This window comes from Felis catus, chromosome A2 (assembly GCF_018350175.1).
Source record: "Felis catus isolate Fca126 chromosome A2, F.catus_Fca126_mat1.0, whole genome shotgun sequence".
Classification (NCBI taxonomy): domain Eukaryota; kingdom Metazoa; phylum Chordata; class Mammalia; order Carnivora; family Felidae; genus Felis; species Felis catus.
Window position 1 is genome coordinate 48,974,334 of NC_058369.1, and position 27,424 is coordinate 49,001,757.

General features: G+C 40.5%; 1 protein-coding gene and 1 long non-coding RNA gene across 14 annotated transcripts in view; one reads left to right on the forward strand and one right to left on the reverse strand.

The window, feature by feature from the left end:
* The window catches only part of GRM7 (glutamate metabotropic receptor 7), a 1,171,176-nt gene that overhangs the window by 851,780 nt on the left and 291,972 nt on the right, over nt 1-27,424 (forward strand). The window lies entirely within an intron of this gene.
* Nucleotides 959-12,309, reverse strand: LOC123384129. The gene is made up of 3 exons (XR_006594813.1): nt 12,298-12,309; nt 6,645-6,649; nt 959-1,378 (listed from the first exon to the last, which is right to left on the reverse strand). It is a non-coding gene; the product is annotated as an uncharacterized LOC123384129 (long non-coding RNA).

A 27,424-nucleotide genomic window follows, 5' to 3' on the forward strand; every position in this document is an offset into this window, starting at 1 on the left:
AGGTGGGGGTCCAGTCTCATAGAGTTCTTTTAATTTGGGCCATACATCTTCATGGACCCTCTGCAAGGCTTGTAGGGAGAACAAGAATTCAAGACTATTATCGTTCTCAGCTTTGACAAGGTTATCTTTTAGGTCGGGGATGATGGGGTATGGTCTACCATGTATTATTTCATAGGGTGTGAGTCCCAGTTTGTATGGGGAATTACGCACCCTGAACAGAGCGTAGGGGAGAAGGACCACCCAATTAGTGCCAGTCTCCATGGTTAATTTAGTTAGGGTCTCCTTTAAGGTTCTGTTCATTCTCTCTACCTGTCCTGAGCTTTGGGGTCGGTATGCACAATGTAATTTCCAATCAGCCCCAAGTATTGAAGCCAGTCCCTGACTTACCTTAGAGACGAATGCAGGTCCATTGTCTGACCCTATCATTACTGGAAAACCATACCTGGGCAGGATTTCTTCTAGGATCTTTTTGGCTACAATCTGCGCCATTTCATTCTTGGTTGGAAAGGCTTCAGTCCATCCTGAAAAGGTATCTACAAAAACTAGCAAATACTTATATCCATATTTTCCTGGTTTTACCTCAGTGAAATCTACTTCCCAATAGGTCCCCGGTATGCTCAAGTCCAACATTCGCCGGGAACCTAAGTGGGTGCTGCGATGGATCTGGACTATAGTGGCCAGGACTTTAGTCACTTTCTCTGTGGCTTTGATCTGTCTCTCTTCTGGGGCGTCCCTGTTGTTGTAGACCCGTTGTGCTATACGGAGTAGATCCTGGATCTGTTTACCTTCTAAATCCTCTAGCCTTTGGAGTTTCCTTTTAATGTCAGGAGCTGCTTGATTTACAAAGGACATAACGACTGCAGCCTGGTTTTCAGGGACTTCTGGATCCATGGGGGTAAACTGCCTAAAGGCTTCCATTAATCTAAGTAAGCAGCTGGACTCTCTGCCTTTCCCTGTACAACCGAATATACCTTAGCCAAATTGGTGGGCTTGCAAGCTGCAGCCCGGAGACCCGCCATTAGAGTCTGGCGATAAATGAGTAGCCTTCCCCTGCCTTCTGCCGTGTTGTAGTCCCGCTTGTCCTGTGGAGGCCTGGTTAGGGGGAAAGCCACATTAATGAGGTCAGGGTTAGATGTCAGGCGACTGTCATCTCTGGGAACCAGCTTTCTTGCTTCTAATTGGATCCTCTCTCGCTCCTCTGTAGTGAACAGGATGCGGAGGAGCTGCTGACAGTCGTCCCAGGTGGGCTGGTGGGTGAACATGACACTGTCTAAAAGAGCTATTAGATCTTTAGGGTTATCAGAGAATCGAGCGTTCTGCGTTTTCCAGTTGTAAAGGTCACTGGTGGAAAAGGGCCAATACTGGAGTCGGGGGTTGCCTGTTTCATCGGGGGGTCCTATTTCCCGCAGGGGTAGGGCCACAGTGGAGTCAGGGAGGCGAGAGTTTGGCTCACGCTGGGTGCGCCCGCGGGTACGACTGGCTGGCCCCTCGTGGTTGGTTACATTTTCAATGGGGCTCTGCGCGGCTGCTGCCTCCCGTCCTCCTGGTTCCGGCGCAGCTACCGCTTCCCGTCCTCCCGGTTCCCCTAGGGGGGCAACTAGCGGGGCGACTGGTGGGGAGGCTGCCACGGGCAGGGCCTGGGGTGCGAGGGGAGGGGGATGATAGGGTGGAGGGTCTAGGGATAGTTGGTCCTGACTATCGGGCAATATGGGATACAAGGCAGCGGCTGGCGTCCTTGATTTTGGGGGACCTGCAGGCCGCATGGCAAGGACCTTACACGTTCCCAAGGATAGGAAGGGGGCCATCCAAGGGGGTGGATTTTCCACTAAACGCTGCCATACAAGAATGTAGGGAATCTGATCCGGGTGTCCCTCACAACCCGGTAGAAAAATCTTTGATTCCACCTTAGCGATTATAGGGAGGCAGAAAGTTCCTTCAGTTGGCCATCCAACGCCGAAGGTTGGCCATTCGGAGCGGCAGAGGGTTATTAATTTTCCCCGCCAGATGTCTAAACTCAAATTCTGTCCTCTGGTTCTAACAACCCTCAAGTTAGCAACAAGGAGAGAAAGAGGAGTGCTTTGAGATTGTCTCATCTGTATCCTGGAGGTGGAGGAAAGGATTAAAAGGAGAAACAGTAAAGTTATGAGGATTCCTGGCTGGGCCAGGCCAGGTCACCTGTGAAAGAGAAGGAGTTTAACACTTAAAGGTTATAGAATAGAGAACACAACACTTAACACAACACTCAGATCGCTAGCGCGTTTCGGGTGTCTGCCACCCGACCAGAAAAATTCCAATGGGCCCATAAAGGTGCCCCAGACGGATGCCAGTGGACGTCTCCTACTGGACCCGACCGACTGCCCTATAGCGCGTCTGCCAGGGCCGTGTCAGTCCCTGATACAGATCCCACGTGGGAGAGCCAGAAATGAATAGACAAACAGAAACGGACAGAGCTGGCTCACTTACCGATGGGTCTCAGGAACGACCCGTTGACTTGGGGCCTGGTGGGTTTGGGGGTATCCCGGATGAGCCCCCAAATGATATGCCCCTATTCGAGAGACCCCCGAAAACAAACCACCAGAGTCCAGAGCCAAAGCCAAGCGGCAAGGGTCGTTTATTGCAGGTTCGAACCCGGTCCTCCGCGCACTCCTTGCTGGTGACTCAAGAGGCCCCGAGCAAGAATCTTACAGCTTCTTTTATAGACAGGCACAAACAAGTTAGGGATTTTTTTGAGGTTACAGAGTTGTTATAGGCTGACATTTAAATTTGAAAGCTCAGCAGAACTTGATTGGTTCCCGCTTTTATTTCAAACCATTCAGCAGAACTTGATTGGTTCCCGCCTTTATGTCAGACTACAACTGGGCGTGCCCTGGCTGGTTTTGGGAACGGCGGGGGAGGGGAAAGATCTTTTCTTTGCAGTTGTGAGTACACCTGGTAATTTTTCTCTTAGCCTCTCAATTCCATGTCATTGAATGAGTTTCTTAGTGCTGAGAATAGGTCAGTTCAATTAAAGAATGCCACAATGCAGTTGGATTACCCATGTGAGGCCTATGTGATACAGATATTTAATAAGCATTTCTATGAAAACAAAAGAAAAGCAATGGTTAAGAATTGGACATACTAGAACTCTAGCCTCTGAGTTCTAAATGCAACCATTTGAGAAGACTTCATAGATGGGAGGCTCAAAGCATCTTCAGATGAGGTGAGGATAAGCAGTGGCAATCTGCTAGATTTTGTTGGTTTGTGGTTTGTATGTTTCTGCTGATCAGAGGACTGGACAAAAATTGGAAACTTTTTTTTTGAGAATTGTGGTCAGATATTGGAGGACATTGCAAGAATTGAATATATAGTCCAATGTACAGGTAGAAAACAAAACCTCAACAACAGTTAACAGAACTAGAGTCTAATATCTGCAGCATATCTTACATTTTCTGCTGACCTATCTTTCCACCTATAATTACCTCAGTTTCTATCAGAAATAACCATAATTAAATCCAGTTTCTTTCACTAATCATGGCCTGATGACTTGGGTAAATGCAGCAAGAATAATGACTGACCATATAGGTTTTTAAAAGTCTGCTTTATTGGAATCTTTTATAAGGAATTTTATTATTTTTTTTAACATTTATTCATTTTTGAGAGACACCGTGTGAGTCGGGGAAAGACAGAGAAGGAGACCCAGAATCTGAAGCAGGCTCCAGGCTCTGAGCTGTCAGCACAGAGACTGAGATGGGGCTCCAACTCATGGACCATGAGGTCATGACCAGAGCTGAAGTCGGACGCTTAACCGACTGAGCCACTTAGGCGCCCCACATGCATTCTTATAAGGAATTTTAGATTGAACTTTGAACAGCCTCTCTAGGCTAAGAAGCTAAACCAAGAACTTGGCATCAGACTGCCTGGAATACCTGTAGATGGGGTGGATTCCTGTCTACTTGAGGTCCCCAAATATCCTGAGTTTCCTGGACCTGTCAGGAAGTGACACCTGGTAAAGCCACTGTATGCAAGTACCACCCCATTTTTCCAAGGGGCCTTTTTGGCTCCTTCAGATCAACTTTAGTTCCTTAAAGCCGTGTGGTCATACCTGAATGTATGCATATCCCTCTCATACAGGACATTCCATTCAAAGCCTTGGTAATACAACTAGTGTTTCCAACTGTGACCTGTTAAAAGCACAACAGATCCTTATTGAATGTATGCAAATAGCCATATTACCATGAAAATAAGATACTCACTGTGAGTTCCCAAATTCTGGAGGTATCAGGTAGGGAGAAAAAGATAAATGTTTCATCTTTGTTCACAAAGATAAATTCTACATTACTGTAAGTTATAAATAGCTTAGGAGAAAAGGTCTCTTTATATGCAGAAAACAAAAGATTAAAGAACCAGCAATATTTCAAACAAAAAGTCATGAAAAGTATAATCATCCTTATCAGTTCATTCAGTCCCCATGTAATTCTTGTTGATCTTTTGTTAGCAGTTTCAGGAATCCAGTTTTTTTCCTTAGAATTCCATTAATTCTTACCCAGGTTGTACTGATATGATTCCAAAGAAATCAGAAACCTACATTCTGAAGCACTGGCCAGAGTTCTTATCATGAATTTCTCTTAAAATGAAACATTTTTGCAGGAACGCTTGAGAATTCATTGACAAGGAAATTAGCTTATTTCTGGAGCAGACAACATTTTCAGATGAAAACTAGCATTATAAGTGATAAAAGTATACCAGGACATGTCAGATTTTTAGGAATTTCATACAATTTCTAGGATACATAAATTAATAACATTTACCCATATAATACAACTTAAGAAGGTTTGTCATCCCTTATTTCACAGCTTCCCATATAATTTAACATATCAAATAAACCTAATTAGTGTAACATCCATCTCTCTCTCTCTCTCTTTCTCTCTTTTCTAATAAAGAGAAAGAAGACATCATGAAATTTTCCAGGGAGCCTCTGAAAAAAACCCAGATTTAGTTCAAGGTCAAAAAGACTTAATTTTGAATTTGATTTGAGTGAAGTTGGTCAAAAACATCAAAAGATTTGGACACGTGGTCAAATAGGATCATAGGTCACTATGAAACAATACTTAGTTATCCACATAACCAAAGTGACAATTGTGTTTGCAAGTGAACACAAAAGTTATATAGTGTGTGTGTGTGTGTGTGTGTGTCTGTGTGTGTGTGTGCGCGCGCGCGCGTTTTAAAATAACTTAGCTCTTTTACTAAAGAAGGGCCAGCCTTCTTAAATAATCAAAGACTTGATAAGAAACACAGGAAAGTATTTTGAGAAGACACAAAATATTTGTCTTCCATATAGATTACTTCAGAGGTAAAGAAAAACGTTTATAACCTCACAATACCTAAGCAAGAGCAGATACATAGTCTAAGAAAACTTGACCTTTCAGCAGAAGAAAACTGGTTTAGTTTTACATGAATACATTTGGTATTAAAGCTTAATTTTAAAATCCTGAAAATAACACTTTAATTGTTGGTCAATTTGACCACACAAGATAAAGTTCTTTTTTCCTAACTTTCTATACCATATCGTCCTTTGTTTTCTCGTTCCCATTCTAAAATAACTAATTTTACAATAGGACATATTTACTTTTTTCCCCCATAACAAAAATGTATCTGTTATTTCATACCTTTTCTTAGCTAAAAACACATCCTACTTTCCTTGCATACAACTGTTTCCCTTATTTCCAGTAGCCTTCATTGTGTGTGTGTGTGTGTGTATGTGTGTGTGTGTGTGTGTGTGTGTATATATATATATATATATATATATATATATATATATATATATATATATAGGAATTTTTAACCCTCAAAATCCTTTATTTCTAGTGATAATTAATTGCATAACTTTGAACTACCTATTAAACTAGCATTCTTTAGTTTGACAAGTATATGAATACACTTCATAATTTCTAGAGGTACATTTTTTTCCCCAATATGACCTACAACATGTTCATGGGTAGATACGATTATCTTTAGTTGCTCTAAAAAAGAAGCCATGGGAAAACCTGCTTTCAGTAATGTATTTTTCTGTGTTTTGTCTTACTTGGAAGTGATCTAGATATTCAGTGAATTTTCATCATTGAAATTAGCAAAAACTCTAAGGGTTTAAGTTAGTGAAGAGATTTAGAAAACTTTTTAAGTAGACCGATCATAAAACAATTTTTGCTAAAAAGTTCACCTGAAGACTTATCTCACATCTATTGAATTCACTTGTTCTTAACAACCGTACTTAGATCGCTCATGAAAATTTCCTAGAAATTGAAAGCAGGTAGCCATCCTTTTAAGTTATCTTTCTAGCTGACAAATTTTGTAAAGGAGGTAACATGAGCTTATTCGACTTTGAGTGAACTTAGTTAAAAAGAAGGTTTACTACTGATGCTGATAACTCTAAAGACATGACTGTTAATTAAACCAACAAACTTAAACTAGTTTTTATTTACTGAAAATTATCCTAGATTACATGAACTTGAAAAAACATTTGGGTTAGTTTCTGTTACATTTCTGGAATTTAGAAATACTTAATCCATAAGTGCTTATTTTTAAGCCATTACATAGAGCTCTTCTACAAATTCTGGAAATCCTATCCAAAGGTAGGGAAATACTGTATTTGTAACATACATACATACCTAGACTTCCATAAGTAGAGACACTGATCTCTTGCTTTCATCCAAAACTGAAGCCATGAAGCAGAAATCATATAAAACTCACTAGTTTCTAAGTAATCGTGTCTTTGGCAGACAGAGCAAGTTAAAGTTATCTGCCTAAAAGATTTTTGTTAATATTCGTGGAGAAGAATTTTAACTTTTTAATTTATCCTTGACAAGTAATCTTAAGGAGGCTGTGATCTAGAACCTTTGTGTTTCTATTTTAAAAAGATTTCTTTGCTTCTTCTTTTTTTTTCCCTTCATTCTCCAACAAGTTTTAGTTCCCTCCTAGGGTGTTTACATTTCAAAGACGTGGTAAGATTTTTATCTTCAGGCAACAACTTTCTCCTAGGAGTTTGAGTGCCTTTTGAATAGTTTTGGAATTCCCAATTAAAATGTAGTAACATCACCTTATAATTAGGGGGAGTACCTTGGGGAGAATAATTATCTGGACCTAGGGTCAGATGGGACCTCTTCAAGGTTGGAAACTGAAGGGGATCTTTTGGGTCCCTCTAGTCCTGGAAATGATAACCCCCTGCAACCACACCATTTTTGCACAGTAGGAGAAAGCCTTTATATTAATGTTTTCCACTCGCTGTGAGCTATAGCGGTGATCACTCTTTTGGAGGCATGGGCATGGTGCCAGGCAGTAAATATCCAAGTGAGGAGAGGGGAGACCCTGTTATAAATATCAGTGGCTCCAGACACCTTTGTCTTCCATTTTCTTTCGTCTTCACTAGAGGCCTCCGTGACCAGTCAGCTTTTCCCTTGCTGGCAGGGATGCCTCATGAGGTGTCTTTCTGAGTTCTGCCCTGATCAGGGAAAGCCAAGGGGGCTCAGAATTGTACTGTATCTTTGTGAAAATGAGCAGATAGCCCTGATGGATCTTTCAGAAAGTTACAGATTTGGGGTCTTAAGGGATAGTGGTCAGTTGATTGATTTTGGCAGCTATAACAATTTAGAACCCATTCCAAACAAACAAGAAAATCTGGAATACCAAATTAGTTCCCCTGTTGCCTTCTTGTTGCATAAAATCTTGAAGAAAGATTTGAATTTCACTCAAAGTATAGTTTGTGTGTGTGTGTGTGTGTGTGTGTGTGTGTGTGTGTGTGTTTATTTTCTACTTCTTGATTTTTCCCCTATCCTAATTTTAGGTGTTACTACTGGAACATTTTGGATAATGTCACTGTGAGCTCTCTCTGTAGTTGGGTGCTTTCTTTTCCAGGGTGTCTGGAGAGACGTCTCTGAGATTGGGATCTTCTTCCACAAGTGCGATAAGCACTGGATCTTTAAAAAAGCCCCTAGGCCTCTGGAGCATATACCACAGTGCTGGCCCTTTGGTATGCGTGGCATTGAGTAACACCCAGGAAGAGTCGCTGAGGTTTTGCGTTTATCAAGAAACTAGTGGGATGCCTGGGTGACTCTGTAGGTTAAGTGTCCAACTTCGGCCCAGTTCATGAGCTCATGGTTCATGAGTTTGAGCCCTGCATTGGGCTTGCTGCTGTCGGCACAGAGCCCAGTTCCAACCCTCTGTCCCCTTCTCTCTGTCCCTCCCCTGCTCATGCATGTGTGTGTCTGTGCGTGTGTGTGTGTGTGTGTGTGTGTGTGTGTTCTCTCTCCCAAAATGAATAAATACACTAATATCAAGGAACTCGTGTACTTTCACATGGTTCTTAGGAGGCACTGGAATGAGATGTTATATTTGGCAGTTAAGTTTTTTAGGGAATGTCATGCCAGGGATTGGACCCAGAATATCTCATCGGGTCAGAGGACAAAGAGCAATAGTAGTTAGTAGAGCAGTGACACAGAGACTTTAAGGTCCTGGTTAGGTTTTCCCTCCTGCAATGCCATTGCTTTCTGGTTGTAAGGCTCTTTGACTCTCCTGGGCTAGGACATGTAGTTTGGGCACAAGCCACAAACTCAGTGATCGCAGGTCGGGGTCTCCTGTCCTCCGATAAGGGGAATCTTTTCCTCCTGCTCTTCACGCAGAGCCTCTCCTTGGGTGGTGACAAAGGCCTTGCAATCCAATCCACCCTTCTTAACCCTCCTTGGCCTTGAGGCTTGGAGGACCTCTACACACATTAATGGCCAATTAAATCCTTTGTAATTAGTAGTATAATAGTCTCATTAGACCATATGGCCTTGATCACAGCACTCTGGGGAGATCATTGGATTTCTATGGCAGCTGTAACCTGTGGGTTTGGATACTGCGGGTAATAACACGACACAGGCAATATGCAAGAGCACACAGCAGCAAGAAGGACGCCAAGCAAATGGTCCTCCTTTCCCTGATGGTGGTACCCACCTGAGTTAGGTGGTTAGCAAGCAAGTTGTAGTTGCAGGGTGTTCCCCTTCATTGATTGCAAGAGTAATCATGCATTCTTGCCAGTTACACCAACTGCTTTTGAGCTGATGTCGGACTCTCAATAACTGGTGTTGTGACTGGTCTGGCCTTTGGGGTTCTCACGATGATTTCAGGACACCTCTCATCAACAACCATCAGGAAACTTTGAACAAATAGGTGTTTATTGCTTACAAGACTAGAAATTACACAACATAGCTGAGGCTACACAGCAAAGTTGCAAGAGGAGAGTAAGAGGGCATGTGCACATGGGCCTGGTGTTCTGTTTTTATTAGTGCTCAGGGGGGGCCTAAATTTTCACAGGCTCACTTGGTATTGGTGAATTAAAACATTAGAGTGATCATTTAAAGTGTGGAAAAAGACAGGCTGTCCAAATGGTTACTTATCTAATCAATCTAGATCTTTAAAACAAAGAAGTCTCAGGTTAGAGAGGTGGCCAGGATCTTTATATAGTTGTGTGGTTGGCAAAGTATTTATTGGAGAGAAAGGTCTTTGAAGGGGGTGCCTCTGCCTTACAAAACAGAAAAAAATAAATAACTGTCAAGGATTATACTAAAGAAATACAAGTTTGTGGATTTAGTATAGCATTTGATAGTATCTATTTGGGTGAATTTACTAATAGAATTTAGCTAGATGAAACAATAATTAAAATAGAATCTCCCAAATTAAAATTATTTGAATGTCACATCTGAAGTCTTCATTGTTCTTGGAAAACTTTAAATTCTTTTTGGAACAGGACTATTGGATAAAAACCCCATGTCCACAAAAGATGATTATGTTTCTAGTAATAGTCTAACAAAAAAAGGGCATCTTCGCGTAATGCCATAGTAGTTCTATGGCTTTGCCTTTAATGCATTTAAATATTAAAGTTTAGGGGCGCCTGGGTGGCGCAGTCGATTAAGCGTCCGACTTCAGCCGGGTCACGATCTCGCGGTCCAGGAGTTCGAGCCCCGCATCAGGCTCTGGGCTGATGGCTCAGAGCCTGGAGCCTGTTTCCGATTCTGTGTCTCCCTCTCTCTCTGCCCCTCCCCCGTTCATGCTCTGTCTCTCTCTGTCCCAAAAATAAATAAACGTTGAAAAAAAAATTTAAAGTTTATATTATTATATTACTTTGAAATCAATACACTTATTTTTTTAAAGGGATTGAAGAACAAAAATGTGGCTTCTTTTCGATGGGCAGAACCTCACTAGCTATGTCAATTGTCCCACCAGATAAATTTGAGGGAAGATGAGCAAGATGGTAGCAGTGCTTCATTCTGAGAGGATGATTAGTGTAGCCTCTCCTATGGCTGTCTATTAAAGTAGCACAGTGCTCAGAAAACAAAGCCAGTGTGTAAAACAACGTAACTTCTGATTGTTTTTTATAGTTTCACTTTGTGTTCAAGACTCTATTTCAATGGTTTTTTGAAATTTAAGTAGTCTTTTTAGAGTCCGTTCTACTCGGTCAGCAGGGTTGAATCATAGTTACAGGCTTTTTCAAGGCCAGAATATAGGAATTGCTTACAGAGTCCCTTTGTTCTGTGCCATTGACATCTTTCCATGACTTCTGACTGTGCACGAATCCACCTCAAGGAATGTACCTTGCATGTGCTGGCCCTTAGTGGAGATTTGAAGGTGTCTATAACTGATTCTGGGTCCTAGCCTCAGGGTGTCTCCAGGTTCCCTTCTGATTTTGATTACTTCCATGGCCTTCCTGTGACATGGTTGGGGAGATGGCAAGCTTAGGATTCTTTACAGGTGCATACCCCAGCATTCAACTTGATGCTTTCCGCAGTCTCTCTCTCCTCATCTTCTATTTCTGAATGTCTTTGTTAGAAGTGAGGGAAGAGGCTAACTTAGATCCAATCCCATCCTTGCCATCCTCTTGTATTTGGTAGATACTGTGTGTCCTGAAAGATTACAGCTTTTGGAGCTCAGAGCCTAGTAGTGACCACATGATGCTGGCTTTTACAACTGAAAAGTCCTTTTCTTTTTTTTTTTTTTTTTTTTTTTTTGTCTTCCTGTGGTATGTTATTAACTAACTAAAAGCAATAAATGAGAGCTCTGTCACTTCCAAGGCTGAGAGATGGAGTTACAATAAAGGAAGAAGGGAAGAAAGAAAATGAAGGGCACATCCAAATAACATGTTAGGGGTGCCTGAGTGGCTCATTGGGTTAAGCATCCCACCTTTGATTTTGGCTCAGGTCCATGACCTCAAGTTTGTGAGATTAAGCCTCACATTGGGCTCCATTCTAGGCATGGAGCCTGCTTAATATTTTCTCTTGCTCCCTCTCCCTCTCCCCCTCTCCTGGTCCTTCTCTCACCACACACGTTCTCTCTCTTGCTCAAAAAATAAAAATAGAAGAATATTACCGTACAACACAGTGTTAGCACAACCAAGGTATAAGAGGTATGGATGGCAGGGCAGGCCCTGGCCTTTACTAAATGGTACAAATATAGCACTAAACTCCTAAAGTTCGTTTTCCTAAATTTTGCCCAGATACCCAAGGTAGGAGCTGGCTAATCTTGAGCCTTCTGAAATAGATGTTTATAGGACCCTGCAGCAAATAAATTCTGCATTTCACCACCAACCCTGCAGAGCATATAAAAGGGTCTCCACCACACATCATTTTACTTCAAGCTGTGCTCCCTCACATTCTTCTCAGCACACCAAAGCATCTGTAGGAGTTGTGCTTATTTCTGTGCAGACCCAAGCCAGGCAGTGGAACACCAAGCTGAAAGTCCGGGTTACCCAGGAAAAATGGTTTCCATAACTGTTAGACATAATTACTTGAGCTGTGTGTCATTTCTTTCTCATTAGCTCCGCTATGCAATGGCTTTGAAAATGGTAGTTATGGCCTTTCCAGATTCAGTAAGTCTGTCAGGCTAGGCAGTTAATGAGAAGGAATTTGTGAACTAGGGGAATTGATGGGTAGGCATCTAATCGGCATCACTCCTTGTAAACAAAGTGTCTCTTCGAAGCAATAGAAGTATTATAAATGGGATGCTTAGAGTCATTTTAGTAGGTATGAGAAAGGGCTGTTGAATGACTTATCAAGTATCATCAAGCAACTTTGAATGGAATATAGCTTTCCTCACGAAGAGTTTCTAATAATACAGGTTTTCTTCTGCTTTTTCCCCTTTTCCTCATCCAAAGAGAAATAAGGATACTAAAAGCATTTTAGGTTTTTATAGTGTCTGCAGCATCATACTCATTTTTTTATTTTTTTAGAAAATAAAAACGTGCCCACCGAATAAATACCTACCATGTATACAAACCCGGATTTAAAAAACTTGGAAGAGCAACTTGTAACTTTATCTCATTGTTTCTAGTAACAGTAGATCAGGTATGTGGATGAACACAGGGTGAGGCTCCCCATTCGTTTATCCTCAGAGAGTACTTCTTTGCTTCCTGGGCGCTGAGTGCTTGTGCTGACTTGAAGGATAGTGACTATTAGAAACATGTTATTTAAGCTGCCTGAAGTCATAGGTAGTTGACTCACCAGGGGCAGGTTACTGAAACATTCTGAGCCTCTCATTTCCTCTCATTTTCTCAAGTGTAAAATTGAGATAAAAATAGCCCCTGCAACATGGGATCCTGCACAAGGGTAAGCAGAATGGTGCAGCTCGGAATTTGCATGCTCAGTGGGTTTAGATGCCACTGTTGTTGTGGTTGGTGATGAACAATGCCACCTTCGGCCTAAGAAAATAAAACAAAACAAAAAACTCCTCTATCAGTTGGAATTCGCTGTCCTGTTATTTTCATGCCCAGACTTGTTCTTCCTTTACATATCCTTTGCCTTCTATATAGCTATACACATATCAAGACACTTTGATGTGTTTATATCATCTAATTTGATGCCTGTATTGACCTTGTGAAATAGACAAGGCAGCTGTCAACCCCTTTTTACAGACTAAGACGAAACAGAACTGAAGGTTGGGGAAATCCTCTGAGTGCCATGAGAGCATGGTTGCTAATAAGGAAATGTAATAACCTCAATGGTCTACGTTCATTCTCATGAATTCTGTCACTCCTTTGTTCACTTAACAAACGTGTGTGGTCAGGCCTGTGCTGGAGGTGAGAATACAGGCTTTCCTTTCCGGGGCATCCATTCCAGTATGGGAGGCAGAGAGGAAACCAAAAGCTGATGAATAAAATAATTAGAAATTGTGACTAATGCCGTGAAGGAAACAAACAAGCAGCTGAAGTAGAAAACCACAGTAAAGAACTGTTGCAGAAAAGTAGGCTTGGGAGAGATCACCACAATAGCCCTGGCCGTCCCTGAAGGTTTATTATGCCCATTTTGCAGATGAGGAAATTGTGTCTTGCTTGGATGCAACCAAGTGATCACTGTGCCCTTTGTCCTTTAAGACCTGGTTGTCTTTGGACTCAGGGAAAACTGAGTGTGAATAGGCACTTGCTCATTTTGGGTAACTTCATGGTTTTGTTTCTATAGCAATTCCCTTGCTTTGTGACACCCAGCCACATAAAGGCTCTTAGCAGAACATATTTAAAATGACCCTGGATTGGTCTGTTTGATCCTTTCTTATAAACAGTACAATGCAGTGGAGAAACAAAGTTGACCTCATTTCTTTTCTCCTCTCTTGAACTTAAAACGGGGCATTGTTTACCAGTTTGTGCTCAAACTTTGTTATATTGATGACACATTAGTAGCTTGCACAAAGAGAAAGACACAGGATTCAAACTCCTCGTCTCATAATTACACAACAGGGAGTTGCAGCCCTGACCGTAAAATTCTCTCCAAATGTATCTTATCCCTGTGGGATTCCCTGTCCTTGTATAGTGGGACACATGGACCCACAGTCTTATCGGAGCAGACGGTGGAGACTGAAATAGTGAGAGCTGGAGGAGGTACAAAATGATACCTTGAAGGGGATGCATGCCAAGAGTGGATTTGCGGTTAGAAGTGTTCCGATGCTCTGGCAGAAGTAGGCAATTTACTACGGAAGGAAAATGTTGAATTACACGATGATATTGCTTTTTCATCTGAGAAAAATGAAACTGTCACGAGCAAGTTTCAGGCAAGTTTGTAACAAATGGCTACATTTTAGAAACAAATTTTTTTTTCAAAAAACACACAAAGAAAAAGAAAATTATTCCAAGAGCCAGTCTGAAGCAGTTCTCCTTCTGTGCATACAAGCATACACAAATCATGAGGACAAATACCTATTAGATTTGTGATGTTTGACAACCTGACTATGAATGTGGCTACAGAAATCACGCTTCCAGCATGGACTATATTTCAATATATTCTTTCTTTCCCTGGACAAGTTTTGAGATTGCAGAAAAAGTAGTGAATTTTAAGAAGTGCTCACCACCCAAATTGGTGCTATTTTTAGCATGTGGTAATCATGTTATCCCAATACTTGAGGCATTTCAATATCCATATATTGTTCACTGAAATAAAACTAAAATTCTAAGCCAGGTGGCAGGGTGCCATCTCCTATTTCTGCAGCTCTGAACTTGATGTAGTTGTATAAAGGCACTTGGATTTTCCATACCACAGGGCCTTTGTATGTGCTGTTGCATCTGCCCAGAATTCTCTTTCTTCATGACAGTGGATTAGTTTGGCTACTTAATACTTCCTCACACTTTACATCTTAAGAGTGTCACCTCTTTGAGAAGCCTTCGCTAATGTTCCCACCACCATGTAGGTAAAGTTCTTTGTTATCATCTTCCCACTTACTCATCTTTGGCCTGCATTTGTGTATGTTTGTGATGGTGTCTGCATTAGTTGGCGTATGTGGTGAATATCTCTTTATTGTACTCAGCTGCAGACTCATTGAAACGAGGTACCCATGTCTCTGTTGATGACCTTCTTTACACCACCAGCCCCAGCTCAGATTGGACATAGAGTAGGAGTTGTCGAAGCATTAATTTAACTTTTTTGAAAAAAATTTTAATGCTTATTTTTTTTCTTTTTTTCCCAATGTTTTATTTATTTTTGGGACAGAGAGAGACAGAGCATGAACGGGGGACGGGCAGAGAGAGAGGGAGACACAGAATCGGAAACAGGCTCCAGGCTCTGAGCCGTCAGCCCAGAGCCCGACGTGGGGCTCGAACTCACGGACCTCGAGATCGTGACCTGGCTGAAGCCGGACGCGCTTAACCGACTACGCCACCCAGGCGCCCCATGCGTATTTATTTTTGACAGAGAGAGAGAGAGAGAGAGGGCGAGCAAGCATGAGCGGGGGAGGGGCAGAGAGAGAGGGAGACACAGAACCTGAAGTAGGCTCCAGGTTCTGAGTTGTCAGCACACAGCCCGTCGCGGGGCTCGTGGGGCTCGAACTCACAGACCGTGAAATCATGACCTGAGCTGAAGTCAGATGCTCAAATGACTGAGCCACCCAGGCGCCCCTCTTTTCCTTTGTTTGAAACAAAAATCTGCTTTGCATGAAACATGTCAATGGGATTGATCAAATAGGGAGGAAAGGGGGCAAGTGATATGTGCCTGTGTTTTCCTAAAGGTGTGCAGCTTCTTGTACCTAAGAGTACTGAAACAGAATCTCTGATTTATAGAGTCAGTTTGGGCAAATGGATTGAATCAAGGGCTTTGTAGGATTTATTGGGCTGCACATGTTAAATGTTTCAGAAGCCCATTATGTTGTTTTTTACAAGACACAGAAAGAACATAGCAAGATCTGCATTTGTTTCAGTTGACAAGTGCTCCATTTTAAGTAAAAATGTGGAAACTCCAAATCCAATAAACTATAATATATAAAACATTCCTCCCTCTTAAAAACAAAATCACAGGAACAGAGGAATAAGAACACATCAGCCTCCTAGCTTTGACCATATCCTTCCCTCTACTGATTATTGCTATTCTCATAACTAAAGAATTGCTGCATTTTATACACTCTGAGGAAGAATTTAGATTCAGGGCCAGAGTAACATAGTAACAAAAATTATAGTAACACAATAGTAACAAAAAACATAGTAACAAAAATTATAAAGTAGCCAATGCTTATCAGATATTTAAATGGCAGTCTCTCATCTGACAAATAAATCTGTGAATACGTATCTAATGAACAAACACTTTAGCTTTTTGCAAGTTTTATATTTAAGACTTTTATTTAGAGCATCTTTTTAAAAAATAATTACAATAAGCCCTGTTTATGAGTGCTTGGCATGTATGAGCCACTAGCTTAATTACTTTTCATAGACAATAATGATCCTCAAAATGAGTATTAGATTTTTGTTGTCAACTGTTAGTTGAGGACAATGAAACAGATTTTAACTCTTTTAATCCTCACAACAACCCTCAGAGCCATTTCTTTCACTGTTTCATAAATGAGGAAATGGAAGCACAGAAGTCACGGTGACTTGCCCAAGCTCACATGGCACAAAATGGTAGCTAAGCCTTCAGGAGCTTCATGACATCACATGTTCATGGCCATTTGGTTAGAAAGTGGCAGAAATAGAATCCAAACCTAGGTCTGGCCTGATGTCACTGTGTGGGTTGTTGTTTGTTTTTTGTTTGTTTGTCTGTTTGTTTGTTGTTTTGTTCCAAGCATCCTCCTGAGTAGAGACAGCTCATAGTGAAAATGGTGTAATGCCAAGACATTCAGACATTGAGGATTCAGCTTTGGATCCAAAGATGGGCTTTGAACATCTGCTTTAACCTTCAGTGTCTGATAGGAGCTCTGTATCATGGGCTTGCCTACTATTGAGTTGGCCAACCAAAGTAGAGTGTGTCTATCTTTTAGTGCCTTTGCTACCCTGCAGTAGAGAAGGGACATGGAGAAAGGAAAAGTGGTTGTCCTTGAAAGGAGTTGAACTTCTCTGATGGAGTAAATTGTAACATAATAAACTCCAGGCAAGTGTTCCACTAAGACTATTTCCCCTCTCCTGGGAGAGCTTCTTTGATTGTTCATCTGTATCTAATTTTCTTCTGATTTTAACACCGGAATGTGTGTTTTTGCCTTAACATAGGAATTGCAGCTCATCGGTTCTTTCCTATTGACTAGTGCTCATGGAAGCACAGAATTTCTTTAAAAAAAATATTTATTTTTGAAAGAGTGAGCAAGTGAGCACAAATGACCAGGGAAAGGGTAGTGAGAGAGGGGGAGAGAATCCCAAGCAGGCTCTGCACTGTCAGTGCAGAGTGCGATGTGGGGCTTCCTCTTAAGAACCATGAGATCATGACCTGAGCAGAAATCAAGAATTGGACGCTTAACTGCCTGAGCCACTCAGGTTCCCTGGAAACACAGAATTGCTGGTGACATCACTGGGATTTGTCACTATGGTCTCAGCAAAGGAAGGAGGCCTTTTTGTGTTACTTCATAGTCCTTGAGAAAACTTCCAATGGGCACACCAAAAATTCTGGCAATCCTACAACCCTAACATGGTGACAATAAGAAATTCACATAATTTAATTTTTAAAAAAATTTCTAAACCGTCAATACTGTACTTAGAGCTTGCTTATTTTGAGTATTCTGTGATAGTTGTATGAAATGATACGATACACCATCACTTGTTGAGTCTTTACTTATATTGTGCTCAATGTTAACAGGTATATAAAAAAGACATTAGAAAATATCTTCAGACTTCTTGCTTTTACTTTCTTTTGGATTACTTTCTCTGGATGAATTTCTAGAAGTTGTTACATGGAGTAATAAAGAATAAGGACTTTGAAGCCAAATCACCTTAAATCAATTTCCACCCCTGCTCTGTACTAGCACAAAGCCTAACCTAAATGATGTTGCATTCCTGTGCCTGTTTCCTAATTTGTAAAATGTAAATGATAATAAAACCTGATGGAGTTTGGTTTGGTTTTATGTTTTAAGGAGAAGCACTAAGTGAGCTAACCTGTACAAAGTTGTGAACTGCTTAGTACAATGCACAACACATAGGAAACATTTGGTAAACAATAGTAAAGCACACATTACTTTTATAATTACAGATTCAAAGTATAAATATTTTTGGACAATTGAAATGTATTGCCAGTTTGTTTGCTGCAGGCTTTATGTTAATTTATTCAGCTGCTGGGAAAACTACTAAAATGTTACCTCTGTTTTGATTTGCATTTCTTGGAAAACTTACAAGATTGGATTTTTTTCCATATGTTTGGGTCCTGATTTACCGTTTTTGTGAGCTGTACTTTAGAGCCTTTAAATTGTTTTAATATCTCCTAGGTCATATGATAGATCATCCCTGCCACTCAGCAGAGTTGGCAGAGCTGATAATATTTACAGTATACAGAAAAGAAAGATAAAAGCAAGGTTCTTAAGAGATTTGTTGATGACTTGCTCAGAGTCCCTTGGCTAGCGTCTTGCAAAGCTGTGATTTGAACCAAAGCATTTAGCTTCACTTTAGTAAATAGTGACTTCTGCAAGTGGTACCTCCTGGCATGAAAGGGTTAATACAATATTTAAAAAACAAACAACAACAACAAAAACAATGCCTAACTTTTCCCTATAAAAGGCTTAATTAAGTCTCTAGAGGAATATGATTTAGACATCTTAGAAGCTGCTACCTGTAGTTCATTTGGAAACCACTAAAGAGACTTGACATTCTGACTCCTTGAAAGACATACTAAATGACAAAGAATTAGCCATAAATTAGAACTTGGAGGTAGTTGTCTTATAAAGTATTATTTAGTGGCTGCAGGCAATAGGATGGTTTCAAAATAAATAGAATTTGATCATCATCCACGCATTAACCCTGTGGTCTCTTGGACTGTGGCACCAGTCTACTAGAGAATTGGCATAGTCTGGGCTGCTGGACTGCTAAGATACTTAAGAAAGGAAGCCATTAGATCTGGTACAAATGGCCAATAGTCACTGAAAAAAATGCAACAAATCATAATTCACCAAAAAATATATATACAAACTGTAACCACAGTAAGATTACACATGGATAACATGAAAAGATACATAGCATCAAGTGTTGAAGAAGATCTGGAGAAGCTTTGCACTTGATACATTTCTGTTAGAATGTAAAACAGTATAACTGCTTTGAAACAAGGCACCTTTTTTTTCCCCCCAGAGAGAGAACATGACAGGGGCAGAAGGGCAGAAGGAGAGAGGGAGAGAGAGGGAGAGGGGTAGGGGGAAACCCAAGCAGTCTCCACACTCAGGGCAGAGCCTGACTTGGGGCTCCATCCCATCCCTGGGATCATGACCTGAGCCAAAATCAAGAGTCAGACACTCAACCAACTGAGCCACTCAAGTGCCCCATGGCAACTTTAAAAGTTAAACAAGCATGATCCCATGACACAGCAACTGTTAAGTATTTACCTGAGAAATAAAAACCTTTATCCTCCAAACCTTTATGCAGAAATGTTCATAGTAAATTTATTAATAATTAGCTTATTAGGGGACAACCCTATATGGGTACCTTATGTTTCTGCTTATCCTGAGAACAGAGGCATTGATGATGTTTTGGAGATCATCAGTACCGTGATGGAGAAACAACACTACACGTTGGTTCCTTTTTGCGAGAACGCCTCTCCTCTTCTGGGATACCATCCCTACCTGACAATGTGCTGTTCACCAGCTTGTGTGCTGAGTCTTTAATAAGCTAGTGTGACATTTTGTTAGAGCACAACTTCTTTGCAAAGGGTATGTGTAAGACAAGTGAGAGGTGTCCTATTGCCGTACTATATTGCTATCAAAGACGTTTTGGTAAAGATAATGTCATACTGTAAAAGCAAATGGGACCTAAGTACAAGGATCATCCAAGTGGGTTTTCAAGTCTCTTCTGATGAGCAGACTTATTCTAGGACTATTCCAGATGAAGGAAATCCATGCCAAATGTATTTCTATAACCAAGGGGTACCCCCAAAGGATGTTTAGTGTCTTCTTAAGGCTTATAACAAATACTTTTAAAAATAGAATTTTCTCATATGGTGACACTGCTGTCATCCTGTCACATCTGTGTGTTTCGGGTGCACCTTCAAATGAGAGAAGCAACGGAGCTTCACTGAAGTTACACTGAACCCATAGATCAACTTGAATAAAATGGATATTTTAATAATACTGAGTTTATTCATGCACCAACATCTTATGCTTCTATATTTATTTCTCTCAACAATTTTCACTGTATATATTTTTGTTGAACCCTAGGTATTTTATATTTTTATGCTACCACAAAATAGTGATTTTGTATTTGTTTCCTATTTTTAGTGACTCCTGTGTACATACCTTGATTATTACAGATTTGCTATGCTTCTTTACTAGTTACAGTAGCTCCTTCATAGATTTTTAGGTAGATGATCATGTCATCTGTGACACCATACTTTCTTTTTTTTAATGTTTATTTTATTTTTAAAGAGAGAGAGTAAGAGCAGGGGAGAGGCAGAGAGACAGAGAGAGACAGACAGACAGACAAAGGATCTGAAGTAGGCTCTGTGCTGACAGCAGAGAGCCAGATGTGAGGCTCAAAGTCATGAACTGTGAGATCATGACCTGAAGTTGGATGCTTAACTGACTGAGCCACCCAGGTGCTCCATACACTTTCTAATCTCATTGCATTTTGTTAGTCTTGTTGTATGGCACTGATTAGAACCTCCAGTACGATTTTGAGTGGAATTCATCATGAAAGTATGTTACTTGGTTCCCAGTCTTAGGGTAAAGCAATCCTGGACCAGTGAATATGATCATAGCTGTAGATTTTTTATAAATGTTGGACCTACTTGATAAGGTTGAAGAAGTCCCCTCCTATTCTAATTTTATGAGTTTTATTATCATTAATTGTTCAAATGCTACTTTTGCATCTATTGAGATGATGCAATGCTTGGTTTTTAGTCAATATCATGAATTATGTTGATTTTTCAAATATTAAATTTATAATCCTAGGATAAACATGCTTAATCATGTATTTTTTTCATATACACTGATGTATTAAAATTGCCTATATTTTGTTAAGGAGTTTTGTTATCAACTGTCATCATGGACCTTGGTTTGTAGTTTGCTTCTCTTGTAGTGTCTTTTTCTGGTATTGGTACCAGATTAATGTTGCTCTCAGAAAATGAATTGGGAAATGTATTTACCTCTTCTACTGTCTGGACGACCAGACCATCCTCCTGCCATCCAGTCTCCTGCCTGTGATGCCCATTTGCTAAATGAACTGGATGTGAAAAGGCAAGAGAGTTCTTTGATTCTTTCTGTCAAAGTGAGCTTTTTAGGACATTGAGAGTGGTGCTGAGTGGATCTTGGGAGAAACACAGTTTTTCCGGTGCAGGAGTTCTCATCTATTTAGATGGCAAACATCTGGAAGGTAGGAAAGGCAAGAATCTATTTAGTTTTGGACATATTGAGTTCATTATAGCAATAAGGCATCAACTGGAAGGGTTAGGAAGGCAATTCAGTGCCTGTGTAGAACTCGGAAGTCTGTGTTGGAGGTAGAGTGTACATTTGTCAGTAGATGATAGTAAGTGTTGTTTGAATGAATATGATTTCCCAGGAAAGAGTGAGGGTTAGGAGAAAAGAAATACGGGTCTCAAACCCAGACACTGATCAAGTGAGGAGAAGAATGAATGCTGTTGGGAAGAGACTGTCCATGGATGTCTCATGTTTCTGCAAATTGTGCAAGCAGAGACACTAAGTTCCCCTCATTCCAGATTACTTTTTCAAGGATGTTTATGTAGCAAACCATCTTGGAAGGTGGAGGAAGTGACTTCTGGCAAAGGTCAGACATGTTTATGGTAAAAACACTGGGATCCCTTCCTGTAGCACAGCCCACTATGTCATTTGGCCCTCTTTCTGTCACCCTGTGTGATTAGGGGTGTGTGTGATTAGAGAGTCAGAGCCAGCAAATGGTGACACTCCACCTAGCGCTATTGCTGTGAGTAATAAAGCCCTTGGTCACTGACTCATGAGTCTCCTGCCTTCCACCAACGTGTCTGTGACTTGTAGGCTTGCAAGTATGGTAAAATCTCAGACCCTTCATAGTTCTTAACAAATGAGTCAAGACCTATAGGGAGTAAGACTCAAAGGAGCAGGAGTTTTGGGTTTTTTTTTTTTTTACAAAAGGAGAAATAAGTTAGAGGAGGCAAGTGGTATTGGGGAGCAAAAGGTCACTGAGATACATGTGTTATGTAAAGGGAGAAAGATGATCTCCACTTAATAGAGTCACAGGGGAAGCAGTGTTCTCAGGAAACAGATTTTAGTTAAGGAAGTATTTGAAAACTTGGATAAGACCATATTAGAGGAATGATCAATGTGGATTAAAAATCCCAGAAAGCACAGCCAAAGATGTGAAGAGGAGGGAGCTGGTGGTTCAGCAAGGCACAAGACAGCATATAGGGGTGAGTAAAGGGCCAAGGGCAAGTAAAGGGTCATCAGAGAGGCAGTACCCCATAAAGCTTGGATAGGAGGCATAAATAATTTAGTTTTGAGAATTTTCTGGAGGAGGGTGATCACTTGTGCCTATGAGATTTAGGTGAACTTGGGAACCATCAGTCCCAGTAGGGCTGAAGTAAATCATGATCTCTATTTTGGTAGCTCATTTCTGGCTGTAAACTTGGAAGCATTGGAACTGATGCAAGATTTCTCATGTTATCTAGCGACATGGATAATGTAACCAGCTTCTCTTTCATAATGTCTACGTTTTTATAGACTAAGAAACAAGCTTATGTCATATAACTTTGCATCAGTCACATATATAATGCCTACAGAGGCAGAATTTCAACCCAGGCTTGTCTGATATAAGCCTACATGCCCCTAATTCAGTTGTTGGGCTGATTGTAAGAGAGATGGAAATGCCATCACATACTGGTTTCAAAATGTTGGTGTTTTGAAGGACCTTGATCCAATGAAGTCACACTGGCAACCTGTGTGTTTTAAACTAAGCCTGTGCATCCAGAACCTCCCCTATATGCTCTGTGAAGAGTTTTCTTTTCATTACTACTGAATTACTTTGTTCCACAAGTAGCATGGATGTGGCTAACTGTTCTTCAGGAAAATTATTCAGTGTGTTGGGAGTGGTGAACTGTCAGTTTCAACTTTCTGGTTAGGAGTTGGTTAAGATGCTTTCTTTGTCAGGGTAGTGATTTGATTTTTCTTTTTTTTTTAATATTTATTTAATTTTGAGAGAGAGAACAAGCTTCGGCGGGGCGGAGAGAGAGGGGGAGACACAGAATCCCAAGCAGACCCCAGCCTCTGAGCAGTCAGCACAGAGCCGGACACGGGGCTCGAACCCACAAACTGTGAGATCATGACCTGAGCTGAAGTCAGACATTCAACTGACTGAGCCACCCTGGCACCCCAGTCATTTGTTTTTTCTTAACACAGGTGCAATGTGACATTGCTAAATGCAGTGTTTTCAGAACTTGGGAGTGGAGAATCCTTCTAACTTCATTTCTCATCACTTAGGAATATTGTTAAGGCCTCGTATGAGGAAACTGGTCTTATTTTTGAACTGTCATAGCTAACTAGTCAAAAGTATGTGTGAAGAAGTATGTGTAAACCTACATGGTTTTTTTGTTTAGTAAAATTAATCTTCAAAAAAAAAAGCTCACAGTATTTTTATCAACTTTACTTAACTAATTGACACCAGTGAAAGCAGTAATTGAAGTCTTGGGGTACATAAAAACTCAGTTTGAAAAACCCCAATTATCCACAGTGAAGGATCATTACCTTCCTTTTCTACTCTTTTACGGGAGCTCCTTGCTCATTATTTTATTTCCCTTCCCAGGATACTTATTTGTTGTTTCATCCTTTATTCAACACACATTTGGTGGGTGTCTACTATCTTCCAGGCCCTATCTTGGCTCTAGGCATATGGCAATGTGTAGAGGACAGTCTTGCCTTTGGGGAGTTGAGCATATATGTATATATATTTGTCTGTTTGATTTAGAGTTGCTTAGACCTGGATATGGAGCCCAGATGGAGGTAAACAATAGTTTTTTTCTTTTTATATAAACTTTCACTGGACTGAAGATTTTGAGAAGTCCTTTCAAACCCTGCAGTGAGACGAATTCCCTAAGGACCTTTGCCTATGCTCAAAAGGTGACGGGTCAAGGTGCCAGTGAGATAGAACCACTCCATCCCCACAGTATGGCCACTGTGCTTCCAGGAAGTGACATTAGACTGGGGAGTCAGGTGACCCTGCCCGTATGCCTTAGCATCTACAGTGTGTGTGCCCCTTAACAAATACCTGGGAAGCAGAGTCATTCTGTCAGACCTGAGATGAGAGATGGAAATCTTTTAGCAGGAGGGTTTGAGTGGAGCTGTGAAAAGTGCCAACAGGACAGGGTTCCGTATTGATACCTATAACCCTTGTGTCTAGCAGAGTGTGTGGCACATAGTAGATGCCAGTTAAATGCCACTCACCTGCCTTCCTGCTTAGTTCCCCTTTTCTTCATCCCGATACTCTTCTTTTTGTTATTTTTTCTCTTTCTTTCTCTTTCTCCTTTCCCCTCCCCAACCTTTCACAGGCCCCCCTCCACTGCTCCTTTTCTTCTTCTTCCTTTTCTTCATACTCTTTTCCTCTCTTCTCCTTTTATTTTTATTTTCCTTAGCATGTTGTCTTTCCAGAAAACACAAAAGCTGAGAGAATAATATAATTAGTCCCCCTGCATCCATCACCAAACCTTAGCGTAGTCCATTTATACCAATGTATTTTATTTTCATATACCCAACTCATGTTTTATTTTGTTTTCTCCTCTCTTCACCGGCCAATTTAAAGTAAACCCAGACATTTAATTTGTCTTAAACATTTAAATACACAATTCTGAAAAAAAGTTCTTAAAAATACATGATAATACATGTACACAACAAAGAAAAAACAATAGTTCTCTATAAAATAGCCTGCCCATTCTCTCTTGAACATCTCCATGCCATTAGCTTGTTCACATGTGTGCCTAAAGTAAGTCCATGTGCTCTATTTTTAATGTGTCTTTTTTAGTCTAAAAATGTTCCTCCCCATTATTTTACTTCTTGCCATTGTTGAATAAAACAGTTTATTACTATTACTACAGAATTTCTCATATATGGTTTTGTTCTTTGCATCTGTGCAATGTTGATTTACCTGTTTTTCTGTTTTCTGTACTTCCTCAATGTTAATCAGTAGATCAGATCTAGATCTTTCCCTCCCTCCCTCTCTCTCTGTGTCTGTCTCTGTCTCCCTCTCTCTCCTTTACTGCCCTTTTCTCTCTCCCTCTCATTCTTTTTTTTTTCTCTGTGTGGCAGTCTTTTCATACATTTGACATGTTTACCAACTGATAGATTTATTATTGTATTATATCAAGGATATATAACATTCTGGTTTTATTGTGTGTAATGTGAAGTTGAGAAGATGTCAGGATAGTGGTTGGCTCTGTTTGGAAGGGGGGAGCACACTGGGGGCAGAAGAGCTAAGTTGACATTTTGTTAGTCTGAAGATGTGCTGTTGTGAAGTTTTTAGTTTTGCATGTTCCTTCAGTTCTCATACATGCATATACAATGCTATCTTTCTAAATTAAAACAAATAAATTGTGAATGTCTAAGCCAAAAAGAATGAGGAGGAAGAGGTTGGGAAGGAGAAGGAGAAGAACAGGAAAGATTCAGCAGTGAGGCCATTGTTGTCAAAATAACTATTCACTGTAAAATACCCATAAGCCTTTGAATTCATGGTCTGATCAGCTGCTGCTGATTGCACAGATCCATTATTTCATGTGGTATCTAAATGCATTTTTAAATAAACTGGTTAATTTATATTGTGAAGGCTCAACTTGAATACAATTCCTGGAATGACATAAACAGAATTTCACAGGGTCAGGACCCCATCACTGCAGCAGCTATAGCTGAAGAAGTGGTTAAGAACAGTCATCTATGGCATAGTTTTTCTTAATCTTTAAGTCAGTTCTGGAAAGAAACCTTCACTAGTGATTTTAAAGTTTGCATGGAAGAAGCAATAGAAAATATATAAACAGGAATTCAGCTGAAGAAATCAGAGAAGAAATCTCTATGAGAAATTGAAATTGTATCCATACTCCTCTTTAAGAATCTACATCTTTTTTTGTTGTTGTTTGGTATAGCACGTTTCCTGGTGTGAGCTTCAGAAGGAGTGTTCTTACCTTGACTGAATTGGCTCATGTTACATACAACAGGCTCTTCTTGGCAGTGAAAAAAGTCCTTGGTCGAGTCTCTCAGAACACCACCTACACGTTTGAGGTGTGTGAATGTTGGGTCTGAAACTTCATGCCCTTTCATTCCTCTTCCCCAGTACATTGTTTGAAAACTAACCCCCTATCCCTGCCCTGCCCTTCCCTACCCCACCCCACCACACACACATATTTACTCACTGCTTGTATTTTTATTTGCACTTACCTGGAAATTGGAAGTGGAATTGCAGAAGGAAACTCAGTTTTAAGTGACAATTAAATGCTCCCCCCCAGGAAGCATCCTGCATGGAAAATGATTAGAAATGAGGGTTTGTGGCTAGATATTGTGTATCTCCCTTGCTGGAAGTCTTTATGAATCTATAACCAAATACTCCATGTGTATCCACTGCAGAACATTAGGATGTTAATGATTCATTTGTAATCAAATTTTGGTCATCTAAAGTAGAGGATCAGATAATAAGTCAACTGCCATTTCTGCTTTGTTTTCTTGGTTCCTCTGCCAACATTTTGGTCATTTCTCTGGATACTTTGTCCACTCAAGGAGAGATCAAGGGGAGGATATGGTGGGGGTTGTCAAAACCATCCATTTCCTCCTTAGAGGAAACTCTTGTAGTGAAGTATTCAGTGGGGATGAGAGGATGTACAAGTCATGACTAGCATAAACCTGGAGGTCATTTGTGGATCTAAAGTTGAAAATGAACAGAGATAAAGAGGAAAAGTTCTAGTTCATCGCTTTCCATGTGCACATAAGGAAGGAACCAGGTAGCTAATTGCCCATAATGTATAGTGAAGTAACAGGCAGGAAATGGATGGTAAATGGAAAAGACAATAGTACTGACCGAAGGAAGTGTTGTGAGAGTTAAAAATGAAGCCATGGATATGCTCAGCCCAGAGTCTGCTGCATAGAAAGCACGCAGTAGATACATGCTCCCTGTAGTACTATGAACCCTGCCATTTTTATCAGGAGTTGTGTTTCTCATTGTCTACAACTAGAAGCACAACCACATTGTGCCTACAAATAGAAGCACAACCACGTTGAAGGCTTTTGGTTTCAATCCAAACCTTCTGACTTTGACTGATAATTATTGCAGGCTATGGGTTTTTACTTCTGAGATTCTATAAATGCAGTCACTTAAAAAGATGGCAACAAAGTAAACTTCCTCAAACACAGAATCCAGTTTTACCATTAACATTCATAGTATAAGTAGAAATGTATACCTCTAAGGGGGGAAAATATCCAGTAAGTCAAGTTATTTAATTTTAAAATATGGAATGGACTACAGAAACATCTTGATAAGGCTTGCCGAGGAACTGTGAGCCCTGCAACATTTTCTAGCACCCCAGGGTACCCA